Consider the following 18,171-nt stretch of genomic DNA (forward strand, 5'->3'; position numbering starts at 1 on the left):
TCCAGCCCTCCAGTCCCTCTGATAACCACCTTACTGTTGTCTGTGTCAATGAACTTTGTTTGTTTGTTGCTTTTTGTTTTATATCCCACATGTAAGTGAAATCGGACGGTTCTTGTCCTCTCCTGTCTGACTTATTCCACTCAGTATAATACTCTCAAAACCACCACAATGAAAGGGGAAATTTGGACTGGAATCACACAGTGTTCCCCTGGGTAGGATGGCTTCCTGAGCTCTTTGTCCATTGGAGTTGAAGAATAAAACCACGGACGGAGGATGGTATAGCAAAGGTGGAAATTTAGAAACAAGCACAGATTCCCATGTGGGGAGGGGAAAGAGTTCCACTGAGTCCCTTTTCCCTACAGTTTATAAAGGCTGCGTATCTTTGTGCCTTGATATCCCCTCTGATTGGTCACTATCACCTTCTGATTTGGTCACTATAGCAACTCCTGAGCTTAAAGGTCAAACCTCATGTGAGGTATGGTATGTGAGGCTCCCTCCTTCTTCTCTCTTATTGTTCTCCTATTCCCTCTGGGTTTTCTTCCTCCCTCTATTTTGTAAATGTGTACCTTTTGCTACTCCCAGCTTCCTTATCTTATGGAAATGTAGCTTCTGCCACTCCCAGCTCCCTTGTCTTATGGAGATGTACCCTTTGCAGCTCTGTGGCCCTGTGCTTTTTCCATAGATCCCTCAATTCCTAAAATTTCTTAAACCTGCCTATTTCACCCCTAAAAACTCCTACCTTACCCCTAAAAATTCCTTTTAATACAACCCTGAACGTAACTAAGCTCATCTGATCTTGGTTTTCTTTTTATAGAGCCATTTAAGATGTCCAGTGTTGTTCTGCCAATATAAAGAAACACTGCAGCCTGGCCAGCATGGCTCAGTGGTTGAGCATTGACCTATGAATCAGGAGGTCATGGTTCGATTCTCAGTCATGGAACATGCCTGGGTTGCGGGTTAGATCACCTGCGTAGAGCATGCGTGAGGCAGCCGATCTATGATTCTCTCTTATCACTGATGTTTCTATCTCTCTCTCCCTCTCCCTTCCTTGCTGAAACCAATAAAAATATATTTTTAAAAAAGAAACACTCCCACCAGAAATAGCATGACCACCCTACTCAGACTTTGAGCTTCTTCTCCCAGTGTTTTTTGACATAAACATCCACTGTATTTGTAGCTTATCTTCCTCAGATGTTACTTATCAACTGCCTTCTCTCTTCTCTCAGCACTTTGTTCCATTCAGCTTTGGAATTACATTTTCCCTTTTGATGGGGCACTTCTGCAACTTGCTTCCTGATGATTACTATATCTCAGGAAAATCTTGTGACTAGTCATATTTTTAGCCCACCTCGGCCAGTAATTCTGCATGGGCATAACCTTGCACTACAGACTCTTCCTCCTTCTGCAGACAAATATCCTATTAATTGAGAAAAAAAAGAGTTAAGTGAAAAATTACCCATATGAAATCACCAAAGTTCTGTATAATATGTACATCCTGAATTATCCTTTATTGAATATTCTGATTTTAAAATAAGATAATTTGTTCCTACAGGCTTTCTTTTTCAGTTTGCTTGGGATAATACAAATTCCCCTTCTCGGAAAACCCTTGATTTTATAGACAAGGAGTCTGAGGTCTAGAAATGTTAGTATTTTGTATTCACCCTTGTTATTTGTAAATATGATTCTTCAATTTTATAGTATTTGTATAGAATTATATTGCATAGTATTCCTTTAATACTGTGATTCATATATTATTTCAATTATTTTATTGTTGGTGTACATTTGAGTTGTTTCCAGGTTTTGGTCTAAAAACAATGCTGCTGCCCTAGCCAGCTTGGCTCAGTGAATAGTGTTGGCCAGTGGATTCAAGGGTCCTGGGTTTGATTCCGGTCAAGGACACATGCCCTGGTTATGGGCTCAATCCCCAGTAGGAGGCATGTAGGAGGCAGCCAATCAATGATTCTATCTCATCATTGATGTTTCTATCTCTCTTTCCCTCTCCCTTCCTATCTGAAATCAATAAAAATATATTAAAAAATAAAATAAAGGCCGAAACCGGTTTGGCTCAGTGGATAGAGCGTCGGCCTGCGGACTGAAAGGTCCCAGGTTCGATTCCGGTCAAGGGCATGTACCTGGGTTGCGGGCATATCCCCCGTAGGAGATGTGCAGGAGGCAGCTGGTCGATGTTTCTCTCTCATCGATGTTTCTAACTCTCTATCTCTCTCCCTTCCTCTCTGTAAAAAATCAATAAAATATATTAAAAAATAAAATAAAATAAAGACAATGCTGCTAAGACTCTTTATACTTTATTAAACTAAGGAAATTTTCTTCTATTCTTTTGAAATTATTTTTAAATTAAAAATTGATATTACATTTTATCAAACATGTTTTCCTCGCCTATTTAGCTCTTAATATATTATATTTTTAATTCAAGTTCAATATGGATACTGTTAGATCTGTTTTTTCCTTTTCATATTTCCTTATTTTCCTCATATTTAATCACTTCTTTTATTTTTAAAACTACCATTGTACTTATTTTTCTGTTCTTTTTCTAATAATTCAAATATATGGAGTATCTGCAGGTTTGACTTAATTGTCTGGTGCTTTTGCTGGTTCTCATATATAATACTTTATTTGCTTTTGTATTTTGTAATTTTTTAATTTTCATAATTTTGGAAAATTTACCTCAGAGAATCCTTTGAAATCTAGGTTTTGAATGAGTGTCTCAAAAGAGTATTTTCATATTCTTCTGCAAGCTATCAAGAGGTTTTACCAACTCTGGACACTTTGAACTAAATTTTTGGCTAGAGATTTTTCAGCCTACTCATGTAGTGGGAAATCAGGTTATAAAAGCATCTAAGGGCTGGATTTTAGCTACAAATTTCCAAGAAGGACTTAATTTTTCCCCCGTGCATTCAGTGCCAAAGTTCAATTGGACTTTTTTTTGGCATTATTCTGTAGGCAGGAAGTGAGGCAGACTTGCTTCTAGTATATTTTTTATTTTGAAGGTATAACTCTATGATGGGGTATTTCTTACTAAACACCCTAACTTGGCTTTGCCCATTCTCCTCTGTGTTGTGATAGGGCCTGAAAAACCAAAGTTCAAGTTCACCTTCTTGTCAAGTGTTATCAGGTTGAAAGCTATCCCTCAACATATTTTTCCTCTGGGTTTTAGTTTACATTTATTTTATTGGCCTCTGAGTGTTTCTTTACCAATTTTTCAATTCTTGGATGCCGTTAAGATATTTTTAAATATTTTGTCCAGAATTTTTTTTTTGCCCTATTTTTTCCATCAACAGAGTTGTTCAGGTTACTTAGTCTGCTAGAATGCCAGAAGCAATAACTTAAACTTTGTGAATTCTGACCTGTCTTTCAACTTTGTGGTTGATGCTGTGTTCACTATATTAAAGATTTGTGGTTGGTAAGGGCTATATTTCTAAAAAGAAATAACTTGTGAGAGCAAGCCATGTAATTGTCCATTCATGAGAGGTTTTTGGGCCACATGTTCCCATAGCTTATGCATCAGTGTCCTTGCCTTAGGCTGTTCCATTTAACACATAGGGGATTCTTATTAAAATTGATATTAAATTTTGCCAGTTAAATGGTAAATTCAGTTTAACTAAAACCCCATTCTCTAACCATTTCCTAAAATGCAATAACAATGCCTTGATAATGGTTGAAACTTGTTTCTTTTAATAGAAGATAACCTTGTAAAAATAATGTTATAATTTATATGGTAAAACATTAAAGTTTTAAAATTATAAGCCTCTTAGCCCAGCCAGCATGGCTCAGTGGTTGAGCATCAACCTTTGAACCAGAAGGTCAGGGTTTGATTCCCGGTCAGGGCATATGCCGGGGTTGCAGGCTCAGTCCCCAGTGTGGGGCGTGCAGGAAGCAGCCAATCAGTGATTCCCTCTCATCATTGGTGTTTTTATATCTCTCTCCCTTTCCCTTACTCTCTGAAATCAATAAAAATATTAAAAATGAATAAATAAAATTATAAGCCTCTTAGAAATTAAATGCTTTTTTTTCTGTTAAATATACATTATTTTCTTGACAAGAAAGCAGATACTTTACTGTATGGTCTTCTTAATTACATATGTGTGTGTTCTTAAATCATATTCTTAGTTTTCTGTAATTATTCTTGCAGTGATGTGAGAAATTCATGAGTACATGTATGTGAAAGTTTTTGGCATATCATAATGCAATACAATGTTACCAAATTAGTTAGTTCCTCTGAATTCTTATAGCACTTTAAAAGTTCATATGTGGATATAAGTTTATTTTTCTTTCTAAATTATGAGCTTAATGATGGAAGAACTTCTGCCTTAATCAAAGGAAATCTTTAGAACTTAGCACCGTGCCTGGCACATAGTAAACATTCAATCACAAAGAACATTTCTTTAATTGATAATAAATGATGAATACTTTTAATGAAATGTTTTTGATACCTCTTATGTTACAAAAACTTGCATTTTTAAGGGATATTTATTTAGACTAGTGAATTTTCATGCTTCTACTTTCATAGGAAAATAACGAGCCTTTGTGGGGATAAGAGGAATTTTAAGGTAATTTTCCCATGTGTGAAATGGGAGAGCTTGGGTGAATAATGTGAGATCCGGTGAGATTTGATATTAAATGAAGAATAGACTTTCAAGTTCTACACTGTTAAGTGCTAACATGGTCACGTTGTAGCCTAGAAAATGCATACTGAAAGACATCCAGGCAAATATATGTAAATATGCAAAATTTGCAAACATATGCAAGTTTCCTTTTGCAATACTTATCTAATCCACTTTAAAAAAAACAGGACTATACAAGGCCCTACCTCTGTAAATAGTCCTATTTGAATTGCTTTTCAAAGGTATAACCCATTACTTTATTCCCTTCTCTTTTTTTTTTTTTTTTTAATATATTTTATTGATTTTTTACAGAGAGGAAGGGAGAGAGATAGAGAGTCAGAAACATCGATGAGAGAGAAACATCGATCAGCTGCCTCCTGCACATCCCCCACTGGGGATGTGCCCGCAACCCAGGTACATGCCCTTGACCGGAATCGAACCCGGGACCCTTCAGTCCGCAGGCCGACGCTCTATCCACTGAGCCAAACCGGTTTCGGCTATTCCCTTCTCTTAACATGAAATAGGACTTGCTTTGGGTATGATCAATTTGGAGGTATTTTTTCTAATTTCCAAGGTCACAACTAGAGAGCCCAATAAAATTAGCCATGAAATTGTGCTAATATATTTATGGAGGAGGAATTATAGCCAGTTCAGTTTATTATGTTATTCTAAATTATTTAAATATTATGAAATTCAGTATCCTTGTGATGTTTCAGCAGAAAAGTGAATTTATTATTAGACATTTCAAGCATAATTTCAACAAGGGTAGTGCCTAATACCTTATAGTAAGCAGATATATTGAGGTCAGCAGATTGTAAACATCTTCAATTTGTAACTTTCCATCAGGCATTTGGATATGTGGAGGATGTCTAGGTGAGCACCAATTGTAAATACAGCTAGTTCATACATTGTTTATATATCTTTCATTTCTTTAAACATTCACTAACTAGAATAGTACTGTGAACAATATTAGTGCTTAATGAATGGTTGATTATATACTAAATAACTGAGACTTGGACGTATTGCAATATTACTATTTTACTTGTGAATATGAAAGAAGAGACTCATTTAATCTTTCCATTACAAGTATTTCTTCACTTAGAAGGCATTCCTTTTAATATTTAGTTCTAATTTATGAGTGTTGTCAAATGCCCTTCCATTCACATTTTGTTAACTAGAAACATTGCTTTTTAAGATTGTCTCCATTTTCTATAGTTGTACATTAAAAGAAAAAAATGAAAGCAAATGTTAGATGTAAGGACACATACTAAATATTCTTGCAGAGATAACATTGGGTTGTCAACTTAGAGTGTGAAGTGAGTGGATGGAAATCAAAATGCATTCACAAGAGGTAGTCTTTTGAGACTCCTATTGATGTCTGTATTTACTCATAAGGAGTGCACAGGTTATCTGTGTGAACTATTGTGTGGCTGTAGATCCAGGAATTTTCTCCTTTTGCTACCAAACTCCCTTTAGGCATTGAATCAAGAGAGTATAAACGGAAATACCTACAGATAAGGGATTTTGAGTACTTATAAATAATTCATCCATCCCTCCTGGCATTTAAATGACTGTAAAAAGTTACTGATCTATGGGCATGTCATGCTTTTCCTTTTCATATCAGTTTCTTGGGTTCTACTTGGTTTCCTTTTATTTTTGAAATGTAAGAACAAAAGAAATTATTATTTTAATATACTTTCTGTTTTCACAAACCATGTTTGGTAACAAATCATTTAGAATTTTATGATGTTAAAGAGATCAATCACATAAGAACAGAAATCACTACAGCACGAGTTGATTGGAAACTGCGTATGTTGTGGATCCTTTACAGCATATCCAGAGTTTACACATTAGCAAAATTCAATTTAAACATGTTGTGATCAGAAATTCTTAGCTGTACTTCTCTTTTCCCTGTTGTCTCTTGCATTTGGCTTCCCCCAAAATTCAAACATGACTTGAAAGAAATTGATATCACGACTTTATGAAAACAAATAAGACTAGGGATGGCAAATGGATAGCATAAATCCAACTATCAAGCTCCTCATCCACTTATCATTGATTAAACAATGTACTTTTTAAAAAAAATATTTTTATTGATTTTAGAGAGGAAGGGAGAGGGATAGAGAGATAGAAACATCAATGATGAGAGAGAATCATTGATAAGCTGCCTCCTGCATGTCCCCTACTGGGGATTAAGCCCACAACCCAGGCATATGCCCTTGGCCAGAATCGAACCTGGGACCCTTCAGTCCGCAGGCCAACGCTCTATCCACTGAGCCAAACCGGCTAGGACTAACAATGTACTTTTAACTTTCTCATCCTCAAGATGTGGAACCTTAATGCAGCACTCTGGAAAGACACTAGCTGTCCAATACAGGTAGGAAAATGTCTAACATTATTTGTAATCACTGATTGGAAAAAAAATTGGAAAAAAAGATGCAGTTCAATTTATTTCACATTTTACAGATATGGTTGTATTATTAAGAGGTCGATATTCAACATGAAGACTGAGGCAATGTATGGATTTATTGATGATTAATTAATTAAGTCTTCATTTACTGAGTTCTGAGTATACATCAAACATTGAACTATAGCCTAAATATACAAAGATAAATTAAGACAAGACCCTAGCCCTCAGTCTGTTAGAGAGTCATACAAATAAACCATTTTAGTATCAAGTACTAAACCATAAAAATAATGCGGAAAATGCTACAGGCACGGAGAAAATAAGATAAGAACTGTTATTGCCTCGGGCACTTAAAGAAGACTGAGGAAATAACATTTGAATCGGTTTTGAAAGATGACTAGGAAAGTGGGTTTCGGGAGATGAGCAAGAACAATGCCACTCCAAGAAGAAATCATGATAAGACAAAGGAAGATTATGATGAGGTACATATATACCTTGATTAAAGAAAGATGAAAAAGCCCTGACCGGCTTTGCTCAGTGGATAGAGCACCAGCCTGCGGACTGAAGGGTCCCAGGTTCGATTCTGGTCAAGGGCATGTACCTTGGTTGCAGGCACATCCCCAGTAGGGGGTGTGCAGGAGGCAGCTGGTCAATGTTTCTAACTCTCTATCCCTCTCCCTTCCTCTGTAAAAAATCAATAAAATATATTTTTTAAAAAAGAAAGATGAAACATTTGGTGAGGATGGACAGCAGAAAAGGAGAAAGATTTAATTCCAAGCTATAAAGGGCCTTGTATATCATGTTAAGGAATTTGAGTTTCTGGCATGGATGTGAAGAGAAAGGAATCCTTGTGCACTGTTGGTGGGGTTGGAAATTGGTACAGACACTATGGAAAGCAATATGGAAGTTCCTCAAAAAATAAAAAATAGAACTATAATATGATCTAGCAATTCCATATTTGGAAATATGTCCAAAGGAAACACACTGACTCAAAAAGATTAATGCACCCCCATGTTCATAGCAGCATTATCTACAATAGCCAAGACATGGAAACAACCTACGTATTCATTGATGGTTGAATAGGTAAAGAAATGGTGGTGTATATACAGTGGAATATTATTCAGCTATAAGGAATGAGGAAATCCTATCATTTGTGACAACACCAATGGACCTTGAAAGAGTTATACTAAGTGAAATAGGTCAGATAGACCAAGATGACAGATACTGTATGATCTCATTTATATGTGGAATCTAAAAAGAAACAAACACAAAACTCATAGAAATAGAGATCATATTTGTGGTTACCAGAAGTGGGTGTCGCTGGGAGGGGCACTTGGAGGAGGGTGTTCAAAAGGTATAAACTTTGAATCCTATATAATAAAAGGCTAATATGCAAATTGACCAAACAGCAGAACCACCAGCCGCTATGACACACACTGACCACCAAGGGGCAGGTGCTCAATGCAGGAGCTGCCCCCTGGTGGTCAGTGCGATCCCACAGGGGGAGCGCTGCTCAGCCAGAAGCTGGGCTCACAGCTGGTGAGCTCAGTGGTGCTGGCGGGAGCCTCTCCTGCCTCCGTGGCAGTGCTAAGGATGTCCGACTGACAGCTTAGTCCCACTCCCGTAAGGGCTCCTGGAGGGCTCCTGGACTGCAAGAGGGCACAGGCCAAGCTGAGGGACCCCCTCAAGTGCACAGATTTAGTGCACCGGGCCTCTAATTATAAATAAGTACAAGGGGTATAATGTACAACATGATGACTACATTTAACACTGCTATATGTGAGAAGAAACCTTTTACCTGATATTAAGGGTTGCTGTTTAGTTCTAAAAATCAAGCAGTGTGGTACCAGCAGAGATAGACATATCAATCAATGGAAGGAATATAGAACCCAGAAGATATGCCCTCACAGGTATGACCAACCGACGTTTGACAAAAGTGCAATAGGAATTTAATGGAAGAAGGATAGCCTTTTCAACAAATGATACTGCAACAATTGGATACCCATAAGCCAAAATAATAATAAAAATAACAATAACAGCCCTGACCTAAACCATACACCTTAATAAAAATTTAACTCAAATTGATTAAAAACATGGATGTAAAATATAAAACATACTTTTAGAATAAAATAAAGGCAAAATCTTCTGGATCTTAGCTAGGTAACAAGTTCTCAGACTTGACACCTCACCAAAATTAAAAACATTTTTTTCTGTGAAAGACCTGTTAAGAAAGTGAAAACATAAGCTATACATGGGAAGAAAATATTTGCGAAGAATTCTTAAAACTTGTTTAAAAAAAAGTCAGCTAGGAACTGGGAAGAAGACATAAGAGACATTTCACCAAAGATAAAGAGGATATGCAGATATGCAGATGGAAAAATAGTTGTTCAAGATCATGGCCATTAAAGAAAAGCAGATTAAAGCCACAATGCTATTTCGATACACAACTATCAGAATAGTTTTTTTTTAAAAAGTGGCAATACCAAATGTTGACAGTATGCTAAGAAAGTGGATTACTTATAGATTACTGGTTGAAATGTAAAATGGTATAGCCCTTCTGGAAAACAGTTTAGTCATTTCTTATAAAATTAACTTTGCAGCAATCATGTGACTCAGCAATTGTACTCTGGGGCATTTATCCCAGAGAAGTAAATACTTATATCCACACAAATAGCCCAAAATTTAAACAACCCAGAAATCTTTCAATGAGTGACTGGTTAAACAATGGCAAGTCTATACCATGAACTTACTACTCAGTGAGTATAAGGAACAGACTATTCATACAAACAATAGTTTAGCTGTATCTCCCTGGAATTAGCTTAGTGAAAAAAAAAGTTAACACCTAAGTTAAGTTTGCATACTATGATTGTCCATTTACATAACATTCTTGAAATGACAAAATTATTGAAAGGAAGACCAGACTACTTGTTGCCAGAGACTAGAGATGGGTGGGGTCAGGGGGCAGGGAAATATGCATGGGAAGAAAAGGACCACATGTGGGATCCTGGTGATTATGGGAATGTTCTATATTTTGTATCAAGGGCAGTATCCTGATTTTCATTTTGTACTATAGATGCAAGCTGCCCCTATTGGGTGAAACTGGATCAAGAGTACAAGGAATCTATATTATTTCTTAAAACTGCATGTACATTTATAATTATCTCAAAATAAAAGTTTAATTTTAAAAAGCCAAAGAGTTATATTGATTAAATTTTTGTCCTGCAAAGATAATAAGAAAATTCTAAAAACCTTCAAGGGAGGGAAAAAGCTTTTTTACACAAAAATAAAGAAAGCAAACGTGCAACAGATTTTTCATCTACAAAATAATGTGTAAGAAATAATGGAGCTAGAAATAAACACATTAAGCAAAATAAAATTGTCATGGCTAAGGTCAACACAGCTCTCTGAGGATTGGCTTGATCTTGTTGAAAAAGGTAAATTGTGTTATTAAAGAATAAATATTTCAAACTCTTGATTTTATATAAAAGCAGGCATGCACACAGAGCCTTACATATGCCACTTAAGGTATATTCAGTTTGATTGTGCCTAGAATCACTTGAAATTTAATCTTGTCCTTTGCCTCAAAGAATACCTTAATTAATTTTAATAAATCAATAAAAATAGACATAATTATGTAAAATATTTTACTAAAATTCTTAGCATCTTTGAAGCAAATACATATACTACTAGATAGCTATTTCATCAAAAAGCAAATCACATAGAAAATTACTCCTTATAAAACAGTGTAAAAGAGAACACTTCATACCTAAATACAGGGATTGGAAAAAGTAGGCTTATAGTTGTTAAATACACGGAATACAGAGTTTAGTCTTCTATTACTATTTACTAGAAGCCCAGTGCTCGAAATCACGTGGCCCCACCCACCCATGCTGCCTGGCTGTGCTTGCAGCCCCACCCCGCCCACCATGAGAGCCGCTGCTCATTTGGTAGTGACACCATTACATCACTTTTATGATATAGTGTTATTTTCCATATGGACAGCTATAAACCTACTTTTGCCAACCCCTGTATATGGATAGAGCAAAAGTTGCATTTATACATTAAATACATTTATTGTTAAAGAAGAATGCTCAAAAATAAAGAATAACCATGTTAAGAAATTAAAAAGCATAAGAAATTAGAAAAACAAACACAGTATTGATGAAGCGGTGACAAGGGAGAATTAAATGCAGATTTTTAAAAAATTAAATAATTCAAAAGTTAGCCTGTATGATAACCGTGGAGAGTACTCATTTTCTTCTAATGCCCATTGGCCTCTCTTTTTTAAAGTAATAGAATCCTAAATGGCTGCCTGACTTAAAGGTTACATTTTCAGCAAAGTCCTCTATTCTGGCTGGGATGCATCTGTGATGGCTAGAGGTCAGCAGTTAGTTTAGTTCATGAATTGGAAGCCACACATTGAGTTTGATGGAGTTACAAGATAGAAAATGCTAGAATACATGAAGATTCTGAAGCCCCATTTATTTCCAGAATTTGTTCATGTATGTGACAAATAACCTTCTATAGAAGTGGCATTTTCAAGGGGTAGATTTAGCAGGATATTCTGCCAAAAGGGGCAGACGACCTTTAATCAAGGAGGGGATTCAGGATATTTCCTTCTCGCCAGAGTCTAGGGTTTCAGATGGCCACAAGCTGAGAGACAGCGGTTGCTTATTACTGAGAGCACGGTAAATGAAAGACTAGAGTCTTAGGGCTTAAACACATGTCTAAATACAGAACTGGCCTGTAGCAAAAAGGCCAGAAATCAATTATGTTTTGAAGTAAAGATTTTTACCATATAAAATCCCAAAGAAAACAAACAAACACAAAATACAAGTTAGGACTGCAAAATCCTGTAACTGTTTCACCCATAAAGCAATCACCAGGCCTCTGAAGTTGAATCAGCGTGAAACCAGTTGCAAAAAGTTCTGCCACTATTCTTCAAACATGGCCATGGAAGATAATAAAAAAAAAGAAAGAAAAGAAAAAGTTTCCCAAAGGATAAAGACAGGTACCACAGAGGAAAATAAAGAAAAAAAAATCACAGAAGGCCCAACCAGAGGGATTTCCATTTACTGCATTGCTCTAATATGGAATTTTCACAGTTCCTGCCCTGCAGGGTTTAATAATGGTTACCAATCAGTGACTGCTGTGTGTTTTTTCTATAGTCCATTCTTTGAGTGGGAGCTTCATTTTAGTTGTTCTATTAGTACTCCATCATGTAATATTAAATAATCAGAGGTCATAAAACATGTCTGGAAAATAAGTACCATATATGAATCTGAGGGAGAAGATGGTTATCACCCACAGAGCTTATTTTGAGATGCAGTAATTCTATGGTACATTGGAGTGTTTTCTCTTGGTAATAGGTTGATACAATTTTATATAAGAAAAAGATGTTCATAGATAGTTGGGTTACAAGTCTGCTCCGTGGTCCCCAAATAAACCCCTTCTCAATTTCTTCTTTTTTTCATATATTTTTATTGATTTTGGAGAGGAAGAGAGAGGGAGAGCGACATAGAAACATCAATGATGAGAATCATTGATCGGCTGCCTCTTGCACGCCCCACATTGGGGATTGAGCCTGCAACCTGGACATGTGCCCTTGACCAGAATCGAACTGTGACCTCCTGGTTCATAGGTCAATGCTCAACCACTGAGCCATGCTGGATGGGCCCTTCTCAATTTCTAATTTAATAATGGAACCCCTGATGTTTAGTGGGGGTATATGGTGGCCCGAATAAAGACTACATTTCCCAGCTTGTTTAACAGCCAAGTGTGTCTATACAATGGAATATAAATAGAAGTGTTTTGTTCCAATTAGTAAAGAATCATGCCCTGTTCCAATTAGAATCAGGGAGAAGCATGTTCTTCATCCCTCTTGGATGGAATGTGGATGCGATGAATGGGCTGATATATCCATCTTAAAGTTTGTGAAGTGTTGGTTGTCATGGGGTAGGAAGGTAGAAGGTGCTGGATACATGGAGCTGCCTACCAGCCTTGGAGTGCTTACCTCATATATGCTTTTTATATACAACAGACAAATAAAATTTTATATTTTGAAATTATGATGTGTATTCAAATTTCTCTTTATTTTTCTTATCTTAAGGACTTAATTTCTTTCTGCATTACTGTACTTCCACTTGAAATAATTTTTCTTTTGCCCAAAGAATATAATTTAGCATATATTTTTAATAAAGGTCTGCTGATCCCTGTCCTCCTCCCAAAATCTTGTATTGCTTTTGAAAATAAATATATTTCATTTTTTGGAGGAAATATTTGCAGGTTACATAAGTTTAACTGTTCTCTACTTTTAAGACTTAAAGAAGCTTACTCAAAATATTCTATACTGATTTATCTTCATTTAATTATTTTCCTCCTCTGCTGTATCTATAATATACACATTATTCTTCAGTTATTTTTGTTCTTTTGTAGTTTTATAATTTCCATTTAATTCCATTTATAGGTCCCAGTTATCTAGCAGGATTATCCATCTTTTCATCTATTTTCTTGTACAAATTAATCTTATTTATTTTCAAGTCTGAAAACTCTAATATCTACATCATCTGTGGACCTATTTCATTTTTTGATATTATATCTCTCCATTTTAACTTCTTTGATCCAGTCTCTGGTAATTATTTTAATTGATTATTTTATAGAGCAGTTTACATTTATAAAAAAATTTGAGCAAAAAGTACAGAGAGTTCCCATGTATACTCTCTTCTCCTTACCATACCACACACAATTTTCCTATTAAATACAACTTACCTTGGTATGGTATATTTGTTAAAATTGATGAACCACATTGATAACATTATTGATAATTAAAGTTCATAGTTTACGTTAGGGTTCACTCTTTTTTTTTTAATATATTTTATTGACTTCTCACAGAGAGGAAGGGAGAGAGACAGAGAGTTAGAAACATCGATGGGAGAGAAACATCGATCAGCCGCCTCCTGCACATCTCCCACTGGGGATGTGCCCGCAACCCAGGTACATGCCCTTGACCGGAATCGAACCTGGGACCCCTCAGTCCACAGGCCGACGCTCTATCCACTGAGCCAAACCGGTCTCGGCAGGGTTCACTCTTTAGGTAGTGTAGTTTCATGGGTTTTGACAAATGCATAATGTCATGTGTCTACCATTATAATATCACTAGAGGCCCGGTGCATGAAATTTGTGCTGTCCTTCAGCCTGGCTTGCACCCTCTCCAATCCAGTACCCCTCGGGGGATGTCAGACTGCTGGTTCAGGTCCGATCCCACACTGGCAGTCAGACATCCCTCTCACAATTCGGGACTGCTGGCTCCTAACCGCTCACCTGCCTGCCTGCCTGATCACCCCTAACCACTCTGCCTGCCAGCCTGATCACCCCCAACTGTCGGCCTGATTGCCCCAACTGCCCCCCCCCCCGCCAGCCTGATTGCTCCCAACTGCCCCCCCCCCGGCCTGATTGCCCCCAAATGCCCCCCCTGCTGGCCTGATTGGGGCTGGGGGACTGAGTGGGGGCAGGGCTGTGGTCTGTGGGCTGGCTAATCAGGGGCCAGTGGCTTGGGGGAGGAGCCATGGGTGGTTGGCCGGCCAGCCCTGCCCCTGATTGGGGTGGGAGGGCTGATCTGGGGTGGGGCTGGGCAGAGGGAGGGGCTGCAGGAGATTGGCTGGCCGACCCAGCCCCCTATTGGGGTGGGGGGGGTACGATCAGGGGCAGGCAGCAGCGGCAAGGGGCTGTGGGCCTATTGTGGTGGGGCAGGCTGATCCAGGGTGGGGTGAAGGGAAGGGGTGTTTGGCCAGCCAGCCAGCTCTTTTTTTTTTTTTTTTTTTTTGCAACTTCACGACTTTTATCTGTGGTGCCTGTGCTATGTCTCAAAACTACCTTCTCCTCCTGCCCAGGACAGTGTTGGGGAGGGGCCAGCAAAAAATAGAAGACGTCCCTCGCTATTGCACACAAACCCTATATACAGGCCCACCTGGCCCAGGCTGGCGGGATGCTTGGCACATTCTCGGATCCCTGCTCAGGGGCTGGAGGGGTGACTGGTGGCAGCACACGTGAAAGGGGACCTCTGGGTGCCCACTCTGGTCCTGGCTACTGGTCCTCAGTTCCTTTCTGGTCCTGCTTGCAGCCCTGGTCCCCCTACCTGGATCAGCCTCCTGTCTCCATCCTGGACTCAGATGGCCCCCTTGGCTCCTGGGGGCTCTGTCCTCCCCTCCCAGCCTGGAGGTCCCGAGGGGAGGCTATGGCTTCTCAGAGACTCCCCGGCAGCCCTGTCACTCGTGTTCACACAGGGGAGGGGAAGGGGTGCATGTGGCAGAAGCAGCTGTATAAATGCGGGTGCAGGGGCAAGTCCTCCGGGGTCGCTTGGACAGTTTGCTGATGATGCGGATCAGGGCCGTGTTCTCCTCCTTGAGGTGCTGGTTGTCAGCCTGGAGGTTGGACAGGCCCTTCAGCTCCTCTTCCAGCTCAGCGGCCTTGCGCTCCAGGGCCCTGCGCTCAAATCTCTCCAGGTCCAGGAGGGCTGGCCTCTCTGCAAAGCGCTCCTGCCTCTGCGTGGTGGGCTCCAGCTCCACCTTGAGCTGCGCCAGCGTGGTCTGGGTCAGGCCCTCACGAAGTCTCTAGTTCTCAATGTGCAGCTTTGCATAGAGTTTCCTGAAGCCTCCTTCGGGCTCTTCTGATTCCGGCTGGGGTTCTGGGTTTAGGTCTTGCTGCCTCCGGAGGGGAAGGGCTGAATTCTGAGCTGATGTCAGCTGGCTTCACCTCCTCCCCCTTCGCAGGCCCTCTCCTCTCCTTGCCAACTCTGCGGTGCTCCCTGGAGGCCTGTGGTTCCTGTCCCTGCCTGTCAGCCACCTCTACTCCGGGCAGGGCCATCAGAATTCTCAACCCCACAGACTCAGGGCTACGAGGAAGGTTCCAGGCTCTGTGCACCCTGCTCTTGATCGGGATGGGAGAGTCCGAGACAGGCCGGCAGAGGGGAGGGGCTGCGAGGTTGGCCAAAGGCCCCAACCCCTGATCAGCTGGTTTGCTGGCTACACTGGGCATCATAGGGACCAGCCCAATCAGGGCCATCTTCTGCGGGTTTGTGTCTCCGCTGGCTCCGGCCCCAGCAGCCCAGCGCCACAGCCACGGGGCTGGGGCCTGCAGGGTTGTTCTCTCCAGCTCTGGGCTGTGGCTGCGTGTTGTTCTCTCAGGCGCCAGCCGCCCAGCCCATCCTCCTGAGGTGGTTGTGACCGTTATGGCATCCTGACCTAATTTGCATATTATGTCTTTATATATATAGATAATAATTTTACTGCCCTGAGAATCCCCTATGCTTCCCCTCTCCCCCCCTGAACCTCTGGCAACCAGTAGTATTTTTACTGTCTCTATAGTTTTCCATTTCCAAAATGTCTAGAGTTGGAATCACACAGTAGGAAGCCTTTTAGACTGACTTAAATCCCTAAACAATATGCATTTAAAATTCTTCCATTTTTTTCCAGTTTTATTGATGAATAATTGACATACTTCACTGCATAAGTTTAAGGTGTACTGCATGGTTTGACTTACATATATTGTGAAATGATTACCACAATAATTTCAGTTATACATCAACTCATTAAGATAAAAAGATATAATAAAAAGAAAATTCTTTTTGAGATGAAAACTCTTAGGATCTACTTTCATTAAATTCCTATATATCATAGAATAGTGTCAACTACAGTCATTTTGCTATATATTACATCCCAAGTACTTATTTATCTTATAACTGAAAGTTATACCTTTTGACCAACTTCTTCCTCCCCCTCCTCCCCTCTCCCAACACCCACTTCTAGTAACCACAAATGTGATCTCTTTTTATGAGTTTAGTGTTTTAAAATTTTTGACTTTTATTATTTTTTATTCCCATTCCCCAACTTCTGCCCTTTGGTAACCATCAGCTTTTTGTCTGTATCTGTTGTCTTCTTCTGTTTTGTTTTGTTTATTCATTTATTTTTTTAGATTCCAGATATAAGTGAGATCATAGGATTTTTTTTCTGTCTGACACTTATTTTATTTAGTATAATGCCTTCAAAATCTATCCATGTCATCACAAATGATATGATTTCCTCATTTTTTATGACTGAATAGTAGTCTAGTAAGTATATGTATATGTATATATATACAGGGTGGAGCAAAAGTAGGTTTATAGTTGTTTGTATGTAAAATAATACAATAATTAATAAGTAATAATATAAGAGTAAACTGTTTCATGTACTCATAACTCTCAACCTATTTTGGCCCCACCGTGTGTGTGTGTGTGTGTGTGTGTGTGTAACCACTTCTTTACCCATTCACTCATCAGTGGCCACGCAGGTTGTTTCCTTGTCTTGACTATTATAAGTAATGCTTCTATGAACATGGATGTGCTTGTAACTCTTCGAGGCATTGTTTTCATTTTCTTTGGTTATATTCTGAGAAGTGGAATTGCTGGATCATATGGTAGTTCTACTTTAAATTTTTTTATTATCTCCCATACTGTTTTCCATAGTGGCTGCACCAATTTACATTCCCAGCAACAGTGCACAAGGGTTCCCTTTTCTCCACATCCATGCCGGTGTTTGTTTTCTATTGTCTTTTTTATGATGGCTGCATTTTTGGATCTTGGTTTTTTAAAATCCATTCAGCCATTCTAGGTATGTTTATTGGAGACTTTAATCTGTTTATTATGCTTAAGATAATTATTGATAGATAAGGACTTTTGCCATTTTGTTACTTGTTTTGTTGTTTGTCAATCCATTTTTCCTTGTTCCTCATCCTGCTCTTTTTTGTGTGTTTTGATGTCTTTTGGTATCAGTATGCATTAACTTCTTTATCATGTAATTTTGTGTAATTGCTATAGGTTTGTCCCCTGTGGTTATAATGAAGTTTACAAAAAATATCTTAAAATTGCTCTGACTGGTTTGGCTCAGTGGATGGAGCATCGGTCTGTGGACTCAAGGGTCCCAGGTTCGATTCCAGTCAAGGGCATGTACCTTGGTTGCGGGCACATCCCCAGTAGGGAGTGTGCAGGAGACAGCTGATGGATGTTTCTCTCTCATCGATGTTTCTAACTCTCTATCCCTCTCCTTTCCTCTCTGTAAAAAATCAATAAAAAATATATTTAAAAAATATCTTAAAATTGTAACACCCTAT

General features: G+C 38.9%; 1 pseudogene; it reads right to left on the minus strand.

Annotated features, from left to right (window-relative positions):
- Window positions 1-1,339: 1,339 nt before the first annotated feature.
- LOC118653595 lies at window positions 1,340-16,554 on the minus strand (annotated as a pseudogene).
- Between the last annotated feature and the right edge of the window lie 1,617 nt (window positions 16,555-18,171).

The sequence above is a fragment of the Myotis myotis genome, unplaced genomic scaffold, assembly GCF_014108235.1.
Source record: "Myotis myotis isolate mMyoMyo1 unplaced genomic scaffold, mMyoMyo1.p scaffold_m19_p_4, whole genome shotgun sequence".
In the NCBI taxonomy this organism is placed as follows: Eukaryota; Metazoa; Chordata; class Mammalia; order Chiroptera; family Vespertilionidae; genus Myotis; species Myotis myotis.